This window comes from Micropterus salmoides, unplaced genomic scaffold, assembly GCF_014851395.1.
Source record: "Micropterus salmoides isolate LMB-PRFRI ecotype aquatic unplaced genomic scaffold, ASM1485139v1 Ms_hic_scaffold_21, whole genome shotgun sequence".
In the NCBI taxonomy this organism is placed as follows: domain Eukaryota; kingdom Metazoa; phylum Chordata; class Actinopteri; order Centrarchiformes; family Centrarchidae; genus Micropterus; species Micropterus salmoides.
This window is the reverse complement of record NW_024041262.1, coordinates 4,175,114-4,186,884: the sequence shown is the minus strand read 5'-3', so window position 1 is coordinate 4,186,884 and position 11,771 is coordinate 4,175,114.

Below are 11,771 nucleotides of genomic sequence, written 5' to 3'. Positions count from 1 at the left end.
TCTGACTATTCTGACATGCTAATTTTTCACTTGCCATCTCTGCTGTAGAGACTCTGGCAAGCAACCCACATCGGGGAAAGCATATATAAATACATTTTGGCTTACATAAATGATCAAATGCCCGTCTCTGAGTTTCACCAAAATAGAACAAATACATGAGCCCTTGGATTAGCTATTAGCTAACAGCATGGTAATCTACTTTGGGGACAAGTTGCCGGCACATCTTGATAGGCAGCATAAATCGTCAGAACACCGGCTAAAGCCTAGTTCACACTACATGATTTTGAGCTTGATTTGCAAGTCGCCGAGCTCGCCAACCATCGGGCCGTGATCAGAGGCAAATTGTTTTGTGTGAGCAACTTAACAACGCATCAATGAGACATCTAACATGCTAAACATCTGGAACCATCGACCGAATCGACATCGACATCCAGCCAATGAGAGCGGGCAGCTGGCGCAGCAGGCAGCTACTTTTTCACTGCAAACCATTTGTTAGTAGTCTGCACACGATCTACTGCGCATGTGTGGAACGAGTCCACCAAGATGACTATAGAAAGTAGTATAAACAGAAGTAGGGGAGACCAGGGACAATTGAAACATCTGAAATTGCACCAATCAGAAACGAGACAGAACCATGAAAGTCATCATGCACGCTCTCTGTGGCCATCACCGGAGGACAAGCCGATGAGACACACTTATCGTTTTTCTGCCAAGACTAATTTTTCAGCTATGAAAGTAACTATTTTCATCTACAGTACTTTTCTCATACTGTCGCTTAATGTCTATGAATCTAAATCGGTCTTTTTTGTTGTCTAAAGGTGCTTGCACACTGCCCCGAAAAACGCCGACCGACTCTAACCAACACCGACTGTTGATCAGTGTGCGCCGTCAGTCGGTGTTCGTCGGTGTCAGTTGGATGGAGTCTTTAGAGTTTGATATGTCCAGTCGGGTCGGGTCTAGTCGTAGAAAGTTGGACCAATGTGCGCCGTTTTCCAACAAACTGCAATATTCTGAGAGTGTTCCCTTGACAACTAAGCCTATAGCCTACTCGCATGCGGAACGTCAGCGCGCACGATTTTCTTTGATGGCAATTAGCAAGGTATCCATTACTCGCTTCTCTCTCTCTCTCTCATTGACAACGGACCTGTCTGTGAACAGCCCCTCCACTTCATGCACAATCACATTCAGAACGTGCGCTGGAGGAAGCGACGGGTTCAAAGTCATCATCCACCGAAAAACTGATTGCCTTCCGGAGCGCACGCTGCATCTATAACCCACATCTAGCTTACAGCTGCTTTTATCTGGATCAAACAGTCATAACGTCCAAATAAGCATCACTTTATGTCCGTGGTAACATAAACAATAAAATGCTTGTTTTGGAAAACAGACTGTAGTCTTTATTTAACATGATTCATGGCTTGCTCTGTGCCAACCAATCCACCTTTTTACCAGTTGAAATATGTAGTTTGTAGTATTGCACTTGCCAAAAAGACAGAAAATAGCTTAATCAGTCCTTATTACCAATTGCAATACATTTAAATGGCCAATGCAGTTTTGGACATTTGCCGACTGAAAGGTTCTCAAAATGAACTGATTTCCTTTTTAACCTGTTGAAATACTTTTAAAGGGTCACAACCAGTACAACCATACAACCAGTAACAAGTAGCCTAGTTTTCCACTTGCCAAAAAGTGATTGCAGCCTCGACCTTGTGACTTAAATAAGAAAAATAGGCAACAAAAGTCTGTCTGGTCAGTTTCTGTCTGGTCTATCTTCAGTGTCTACGAATGAGAAGTCGTCTTAACTTTAAATATTGTAATAGTACTGTGTCAACATATTTATCAAGAGGTTTACATTATTTAGATTTTTGGTTTGGAATAGTAGCATAGTACTGAAGATCTATATTCTTGGTAGTTTATATGAAGGAATTATGTATGTCATTACAATCGCCCCTGCACGTGGGGGCAGATGTAACATTTCACATCTAGTGTTTGAGTCAATATTGTGACTTAACATTGCTTGTAAAAACATTTGATGACTGTTAGTAAATCACAGATACTGATAAATTGTTACCATTGCCCCCGGTCTCCCCTAGTCCGCGTCTGCGGGATCAGCAGCATGAGAAGACGCGCCATTGTAAGTAGTCAAGGTGGGTCGACGTTGTCATTTGCTAAGTGATAATAATAAATAAACACACATACCATCCCTTTCGTCCCAGAGAATATTTCTGTTTTTGCCAAACTAGTGTTGACCATAGACTGTATTTAAGAAGTAGACGTAGTCATCGTGACGTCACCTGTTGGTTTGTGGACTGCCGTTTTGAAGCCTTGAGTTTGGCCAATAGGGCGCCGCCATGTTGAGCTTTTGCAACCAGCGGCACCGGACGTAACCATATTTGGACGAGACAGTGGAGCTAACGGCCGTGTGTGGAGCTAGCCAGCTTGCTTAGCTAGGTGCATCTGTAATTCACACGTCATTTTAACAGTGCTGACAATTTTGTCTAGCGAACAACAGACTTAAAACTAAATGTACTCACCAGAGAAAGTGAACAGCCAACTCCTAATAAGCTTTTTCAGCAGCGCTGGTTAAATTTTCACAGTGCCGAGGGTACCAGTCACTCTAGCCTGACTGACAGGTCGCCATGGTAACGACTTGTCAATCATAGATAATCCCGCCCTGAAACATCCTCTGCTTTATACTCTATTTTTAAATAAATGAGACCATAATTTACTAAATGAACATCATGTTGTATTGAAGAAGACCTGAAACTAGTGATTGAGACCACAAACTTATCTACTAATGGAACCGGACTTCTTTTTGCAACCAGAAGAGTTGCCCCCTGCTGGCTGTTCGATAGAATGCAGGTTTAAGGGACTTCCGCGTTGGATTCACGTATCAGACCAGAAGCTTTCCAGCTTGGTGTTGACAAAGGAAGATCACAAGCCTGTTGCATACTGTGAAATACACTATATGGACAAAAGTGCCGGGACACCCCTGTACTAATACTTTTGGAAAGGGCTGTTTACAATTTTAGACAATAGTTCTTCCAACAGTTTGGCCTTTTCCTGTTTCATTATGACAGTGCCCCCATGCAAAAAGCCATCTCCATAATTGACTGACCTACACATAGCCCTGAACTCAACCCTATCTAGCACCTTTGGGATGAACTAGAACGGACATTGCAAGCCGGGCCCTCTCGTGCAACAACAGTGCCTGATCTCACAAATGCTCTTCTGGATGAATGGGCAACAATTCCCACAGACAAAGTCTAAAATCTTGTAGAAAGCCTTCCCAAAAGAGTGGAAGATGTTAAAGCTGTAAATGGGGGACAGACTCGAACTGAATGGGATGTCATACAAGTAATGTGTAGGTGTCCCAGTACTTTTGTCCATATACAGTGTAAATGTAGGCTACATGCCATGTCCCATGACATCGCAGTTAAAGCAACAAACCTTCTCTTGTTTGCATGCTCACACACTATGTTGATGGCGTCCCACAACCGCACACCTGTTAACAGTGCTGTGAAGCTAGTTGAACTAGAAATAGATCCCCGTGCAGTTACTGGGAAAGTTTTAGGAGGCTTATGCATGTAGAATCTCTACAATGGAGGTGGCATAGTTAGCCCAGAGTTATGAGAATAGGACCCATGCTGAAAAATACAGGACATTCTTTAAGTAATAACTAAAATTATGTTCCCGGGTATATGTAATAATGAAGGTTTGAAGTTGTATGTAATGTTTATTTGTAATTTTCACAAACTAGGAAAGAATGACCAAACCAGTGTCTTAAACACTAGTAAAGATGCTTAAGTCTGTGTGGAACAATATCCCTGTGGCTCACCTGTAATCTGGTTTAATTAAGCATTATGTGCAGTGTAACACCTCGCCCCCCCATGTCTTTCAACTGCAGTCCAATTAAATTACATGTGGCTAACCTCTGAGCTTTCTGTGCCACTGGGTCCTCCAGTGTCTTCATTGTCTGTGTGTGTGTTGAGCCTTGTTTCGCCTGGCCCTGTTTGCGTTTTCATGGTGTGCAGTGATAAAATGCCACCACAAATCTGCTCTACTTCGCTTTGCAATGCCCACGGCTCATTTCCACCGCATTAGCAAAAATGGAACCTGACCAAGAAGTGATGAGAGCCTGGAACAGAGGAAAAGAGAGGGAAAGAGACGGATGGGTAACGAGCTGTTAAATGGGCTTAAGAGATGAGCAACATGCCTCACCCCAGGACCTGCATGCAGAGACACACTGAGAGGTACAACAGTCCATGGTGACAGAGGAGGTTCAGAGAGCAGAATGCACTGAATTAAGCTGACTCACAGACTAACACAGACCCTCAATACCAGACTGAATGCCCATATTGTAGGGGTTATACCTAGTGATCCCTGAGAGGTAGATTTTCTTTTATACATGGCAAGGTAATAGTGTTAAAAAACAATTGAGTGATTTCTAAATGAAAAAAAGAGAAAGCAAACCTCTTTTGTATGGGGACTTTTTGAAACCCGTGTAATTTTAAAAATACATCAAGTAAAATAACCCAATATAGTTAGGATACACTCGCCAATAAAAGAATGACTCACTTATTTTGTCTCGTTGTTCAAGTCCTTGACTACAAATTCTGTTTTAAACCTGTACTCTGGATTGGACAGGAGACCTCTGCTCAAGAAACTTACACGTAGGCTCAACTCATTCACCACCGTTTTATTGGGATGAAGGCAGACATCTCAACACCTGGGCAAACAAAACGAAAACTGTCTCCAGATTTAAGTCAGCTGACTGAACCGACCACTTAATGACCCCTCACACTCTCCACACCTGACTTTAATAGGCACTGCTGTAGAGGATAGTGTACTGTAATATCAGCTGTGTATGGCAACTGAATGTGATCTGTAATTGGGTCAGGCGTTGTTGCCCCAAAGCCATTATTACATTACGTGATTCAGTAGTTTTTAGTTCATGTGGTCATGCAGGGTGAGCAGTACTCTTTCTTCAGATTCCCTGAGTTCAGGTCACAGAACTTGGCAATTACAGCGAAAGATACACGGCTTTGCTCTACCTCAGGACAGGCCTGTGCTTCCCATCCTTTCTGGTTTGCTTTGAGGTGGGGAGACTTGAAGCATGCCAGTGGGATGGAGTGAAAACAGAAAAGGGGTTGTGTAGGGCAAAAGCAGGAGAAGTGTCTCATCCATAGCAACGTTATTTCCCCCCGGCCCACTTCTGTTTTGACCTCCACTCTAAAGGAAGCAGAGTTTCATCTCAGAAATGGAGAAATATGAAGAGCAATACTTCAGAGCATCACATCACTGTCTGTTGGTCTGAGACAGGCCGATTTTCACTTCAAGATTCTGTTTGATGCACACGAAGACATGTAAACGTGGCATTTATGTACAGCAACACCACACTTAGTGATAAGACTGGTTTAAAAGGCGCCATGTTAACTTTAGGCTCGTCAACAATCACACCTTAACTTTATCATTCCACTGACAAAACAGGCTCATAGGCTGCAGCAGCACAAGTTTAAATACATACGGGAGATTAAATCAGGATTTATTAAAATCACTGAGATGAGTCGCTGGGTATGTGCTGATTTTAGGTGGTTGAACAATATAAACTGAATGAAATAATAAAGGCCCCGCAACTACATTTTAACATGAGATGGGGCCTCAACAGAGGTAATGACGCAAGTATTACTGTGTATTCAGACAGAACACAAAGCAAATTTTAGAGGTCAGTGGAAAGACGTGATTCATCCAAATTTCCCAAGAACTGAGATCATTTTAGTTTATATTGAGCTTTAGCGCTGCATATAGTATTAAACACATTTGCAGTTAATCACATCAACACAAACTAATGGCCAAATGGAGCCATGAGGCCCCCTGGGGGTTTTGAGGCCCTGGGGCAGTTCCTTGCTGATGTTTAATTAGCAGAGAATATAATGTGTTAAACATGACATGCCTAATTATGTGTTACGATGCTGTGTAAGAATTGTGCGATCACAGCATGGTATTTCCGGCTGTCTCTTGACAGCTTTCCAATCTAAAGCACTCTGTGTGAATGAATGTTGCAGAACATAAAAACATATTCACTAATTTGATGGAGGTATACATTAATCTACTCATAATCATGTTTAGGCAAATGGGAGATTGCAGTGTGCCAGCTTCACTGATGTGATGCTATTTAGTCATTAGGGGGCAGACTTGCGCCACATTCAAAACCCATTGGTTCAGAATAGAGTCAGATGGGGGAGATAGAAAAACATCAGCATGTGTCAGGATTTTGGAGGCTGGATAAATTATCAGGCAGGCAGAAAATGTATCCTGTAAACTAAAGGACAGGGAAAGATAAATATGCACAGAGAAAACTGCTGAAGATTTTGATCAATGGCTCAGATAAGTTTGGGAGGATTTCCTATGTGCTAAGATAAGATTTCAAAGTGAAGGGCGTGTCAGCTAGGGTTTTATTTCTACGTAGGATGTCTAATATCTTGCGGCTTGCCTCGGTTTTTCACTGTGGAGAGGTTGCAGCGTGGAATAAGGAGGAGGTGTCAGCGTGGATTAAGGTGAAACAGGTTCTTCAACCCTGCTGTCTGCCCCATTAAAGATGTATGATCATGAAGTGTGATATAATGTCAAGCTATCAAGGGGATTGGGCTGTCTCAGTGTGTACATGCACAGTGTACATGCACAACGTGTTATTGTGGCTGCTTTGTGTCTGTGTAAATGTAGTAAAGACAAATCTTTATTCAGTGTCATTCTTTTGTTTTATATGCTGATGTACAGTACATCCCTAACCCTGGTCATGCACACATCACAGCAGGTATTTTGTCATTGACACCTGATGGTAAATACCTACCGTGACATCACTGCTTGACATGTGGCCAGATGTTCACCATGCCTGATCACCAATTTGATGTGTGTGCTGCACTCAGCGGGATTAATGCACAAAAAGCTGGTGGCTTCACCGGATGTGCACACAGGGCCATGTGCTGGGCTTCCCTGGGTAGCTGACTCAGATCCTGACTGATATCTTCAACCTGTCGCTGGGCCAAGGCACCATCGCCCACCACAGGGCCATCATGGGGTGGCTGGGGCTCAAGAGGCAGAGTGGGTTGTCCACTAATCAGAAGGTTGGTGGGAGGGCTGACCCCTAATAGTCGAAGATTCGATGCTTCATTGGGCGGAGCCTTATTCAACTGTCAATCTCACAGAAGCTTCGCAGTGAAACATTTATCATGCCATTTTGGCCACATGGGGGTACTCCACGTCTGATTTTACATAGAACTACCAGTTCTCTCCCAATAAGTTAATATACAGCCTATTACAATATACATTTCAAATATAATGCTGTAAACAAACATGTAAAAAGAAAAAAACTTTCAATAAATGTTTTTAAAGTGTGTCAATAAATCCAAAATTGTAACCCTAACTCTGGGTTGTCATGTGTATGCGTAGCGTGTATGTAGTGGCAAAATGGGAACTACTGAAGAGACCCCAGCTTCACTGGTGTTGTGCCGAGTTGTCCGCACCTCGCGGGACTTTCAGATAATTTGACACCGTTGATGAACCACACAAAGAATATTATATCATTTCTAAATAGCCGGCTTCTTGAAATAGACCCGCGACGAACCGCAACATGCATGCAGTTGTCGGCAGCACGGCATGCACGCAAAACTCTGCACAAGACCAGTGAATGACAGGCGAGAGAGAGAGAGAGAGAGAGAGAGAGAGAGAGAGAGAGAGAGCATCAGTTCAGCTGAAAATTAAGTTGAATGAAAAGAGACTGCAGCTCTGCAGCTTCTCAAGATTAAAGTGGAGCCACCATGCCCCCCAAGTGTCCTGTTTAGGACACTGAACCCTAAATTGCTCGGCGTGTGAGTGTGAATGTTTGTCCTCCATCGCCAGCTGTGTGTGAATGGGTAAACGTGACATGTAGCATAAAGTGCTTTGAGTGGTTGGAAGACTAGAAAGGTGTTAAATAAGTGCAGATACCATCTGCGCAGCGCTACACTCTGCCCACTCTGAATTTGAGAATGCTGTTCATCAACTTGAGTTCAGCTTTCGACACTTTCCAAACTGATCACCAAATCTAGGCATCTATACCTACCCTTCAACTGGACTTCCTAAGAAAGTTGGTTTAGCCTCAGATGATTGCACAACTGTGAATGGCTACGATGTTATGGTTATCAAGTTGTTGATGGCCTCATCAATAAAGTTTCCTTGAACCTTGAACTTGAACCTGGTCAAGAAGGCAAGTTAGCATCTCTTCTTCCTGAGAAGGACGAAGATAGCCCCTTTGTCTCTTCCGATTCTGGTGAACTTCTATAGCTGCACCATTGCATCTGCATCACAGTGTGATATGGCAACTGCTCTGATATAGCATTCTAACCCTAATGGTAGGTTGGGAAATGTAAAATGTAAGGACACAACGTTTTGCCAAGTCTGGGTTGAAAAGGGTTAGGAGTCTTTCCAGTGTCTCACTATTCCTCTTCCTTCTCTTCTCTGTCATTCTTTCTTTCCCTTTGTTGTTAAGGAAGTCATGACCTGAGTGGTAATGATTTCTGTAGCTTTTAACACACTACCAGCAGGATGATTGGAAATACATGGTGGAAGTTGCCCCAAGGCACTTATCAAAGATCAGCTTACACTCCTTAAATCGTAATCTTAACAGCAGTGGGGGATTCTTAAATTTGCCCTTGGAACAGCAGATCTGTTAGCAACTAGCGCCCTGCCTGCATGCCTCAGAGACTGTGAGCTACAAACTACACCCATCAAATTTTCATTGATCTCCTGTCCCACAAATCAGAGTGGTCATCTCCTCCTTTATCAGCATGCTGTTAGAAGCTCTTTTCCTTGTTTATTCCATGCAGCTTTGGAAATCACAAAGATTTTTAGCCTTTAAAAAACAAGACAAACTGAGCATCGCTCAGGGCTCTGGGCATATTCCCGAAGAGGCAAGGGGAAGAATCAACACAGACACCTCACCCCACTCATCTGCTGTCTGCAGTCTCAACAGTATTCAGTATCAGTATTCACTCCACACAAGTAATGACAGTGGCTAGGGCGCTCCCATAGGACTTTCTTTTTAGTTTGTTTTAACATTCCACACAGCTGCCGTCCCTGTTGCTTGATCCATGGAAACAAATTGGGAATAGCCTTTTATGCAGGAGTTGAAAACACTCCCAGTGAGTTCACAGGAACAGACAAAGGAAGCACAGTTTCCTAATCGCACACAGGCAGGCGCACAAATAAAAGGAAATAAGTACAAACATGCCTGCATTTTACATGCACATGCCAGCTGCAGAAAGATCCACTCCCCCACCATTTTATGGCTGCTACACTGGTTGCTATACTTCAGCAGACAGAGTGCCATTCAGAGAGCTCTATTCAAATCAGACACCACAACTCCTTGGACATGAAGTGGCCTGCTCCCCACAGTCCTTGAGATGCATGGCAGAGAGTGACAGGCCCTTGAAGTGATGTGTAAGGCCTTTCTCTCCGACTGCCAGCAGCGTTGTGTCTGGCTGTACCGCTGCTGGACGGTGTCCTCTCTTTATGCAGCTACACAGCGACATCCGCTGCACACGACAGGAAGAAGACATGCTTCTTCTTCCTCACAGGGAGACTGGGTGTGATAAAGAGACTGACAGTAAAAAAAAAGGCGGACAGAGAGAGAGAAGGGGAAGAAGTGAGAGAGCGTGTTGTGTCATTCATCATCCTCCTTTCCGCTGGTCTGCCTCCCTCCCCAGCGAGCCTCTGTAAACTGAGCCACAGAAAGATAAAACATGGACAAGAAAAAAAAAGAAAATCACACATACTGTACATACACATCCACGGGGGGGCACGGAAACATGCAGAGGGGCAAACACAGGATGGCACAGACACATGGTGGAATATGGAGAACATTGCCCTGTGGCAGAGCATCATATACAGTTAAGGGACTGTATAGAGATATGTTAAAATAAGCCTGTTCTTATTGCACATAAGCACTGCATCTCTGAAAAAGATTATCTTTGAAGTGCAGCTTTAAATCTGCATTAATTAAATTCTTTGCCCACTTGGAGGCAGAGTATTGTCACAACAAACTAAAAGCACAATATCTCACATATTCATGCATACTGTACGATAAATAACTGTGTGTGTACATTGCTAATTGTTAGCAATGTACACATCCAGAGACACAGAGCAGTATTAGCGTTAGAGCTGATAGATAGTGGATTTATTAAGCTCACACCAACATGAATTAGGATGTTAAAGAATTTCACACACTTGTGTACTGAGTGGGAGCACCCAGTTGCCAGTTTATTGTGTACATCTAGCTAAAACTAACACGGTCTCGCAATATCTCTGCAATTAAATCCTAACTTCATAAAGGTTAAAATGTTAAAATGTTTTTGTTGTGATCATTCAACTATGAAGTAATTTTAGAGGGTGCTGTTTTTTGAGCTGATGCTGAAAACACATTATTATCATATCAAGTTGTCATGGTGAACATGTTATCGTACAGTTGTTAGGCCTCCCTGGTTGAAACTGGCGAGGAAGAGTATCAGGTTTAGTGCTGCAGCAGTAAAGTTACTGCCCCACTCACCCCACTCACTTCTCCTTCTGTGCCCTTCACCTGGAGCCCCGAGGTAAATGGCACATTCCGTAAGCTCAAGTAAATGCTTTCTTTCCTGTGTTAATCCACCCTGACTCCTCTCTTCAGTGTAGACACTGGAGTGGGAGCTGTCCTCTCACAGCGGTCTCCTCAGGACAACAAGCTGCATCCCTGCACCTTTCTTTCCCGGCGCCTGTCGTCAGCAGTGCGCAGCCATGATGTGGGCAATCGTGAGATGATGGCGGTGGTGTTGGCATTGAAGAAGTGGAGACATTGGCTGGAGGGAGTGGATCAGCAGTTCCTGGTGTGAACAGATCCCAAAAACTTGGTTATATATAAAATGGTTAAATTCCCGTCAGGCTCGGTGGGCCCTGTTTCTGGGAAGATTCAATTTCACTCTGACATACTGATCCGGTACCTGCAACACTAAACCCGATGCTCTCTCTCGCCAGTTTTAAACAGAAAAGCCTAACACTGAGCCAGAGACCATCTGGCTTCCCGCCTGTATTGTAGCTGTAGCTTCCTGGGACATCGAAGTGGTGGTAAGGGGAGCGCAGCTGACTCATTCTGCTTCAGGTACCACTCCACCTAATTTTATGTTTGTGCCTTATCCCGTCAGGTCCCAAGTTCTCCATTGAGGGTACTCTTCCAAACTCCCCTGTCTTCCCGGTTTCCACCGCACCCTGTCCTTCCTGTGACAGCGCTTCTGGTGGTCAACTATGTCTGCGGACATCCAAGCCTTCATGATGGCCTGCTCCGTCTGTGCCCGTAGCAAAGTCTCTCACCAGCCTGCAGCGGGTCTGTTACTGCCGCTTCCGGTTCCCAGTAGACCTTGGTCTCACATCGCTGTGGCCTGCCCCCCTCAGAAGGTAGCACATGTCATTTTGACCATAATGGACAGATTTACAAAAGCCATACACTTTGTTCCCCTGACTAAGTTACCTTCTGCTCTTGAGACTGCTGAGTTGCTAATTCAACATGTATTCAGGTTGTACGGCATCCCCCAGGACGCTGTGTCTGATCGGGGTCCACAGAATTCATCACAAGTTTGAAAGTCTTTTTGTAAGCCTCATGGTGCCACTGCTAACCTCTCTTCAGGCTATCATCCTCAGACTAATGGCCAGACGGAGCGGGCCAATCAAGATCTGGAGACGGCTTTGCGGTGTGTTACGGGGTGTAA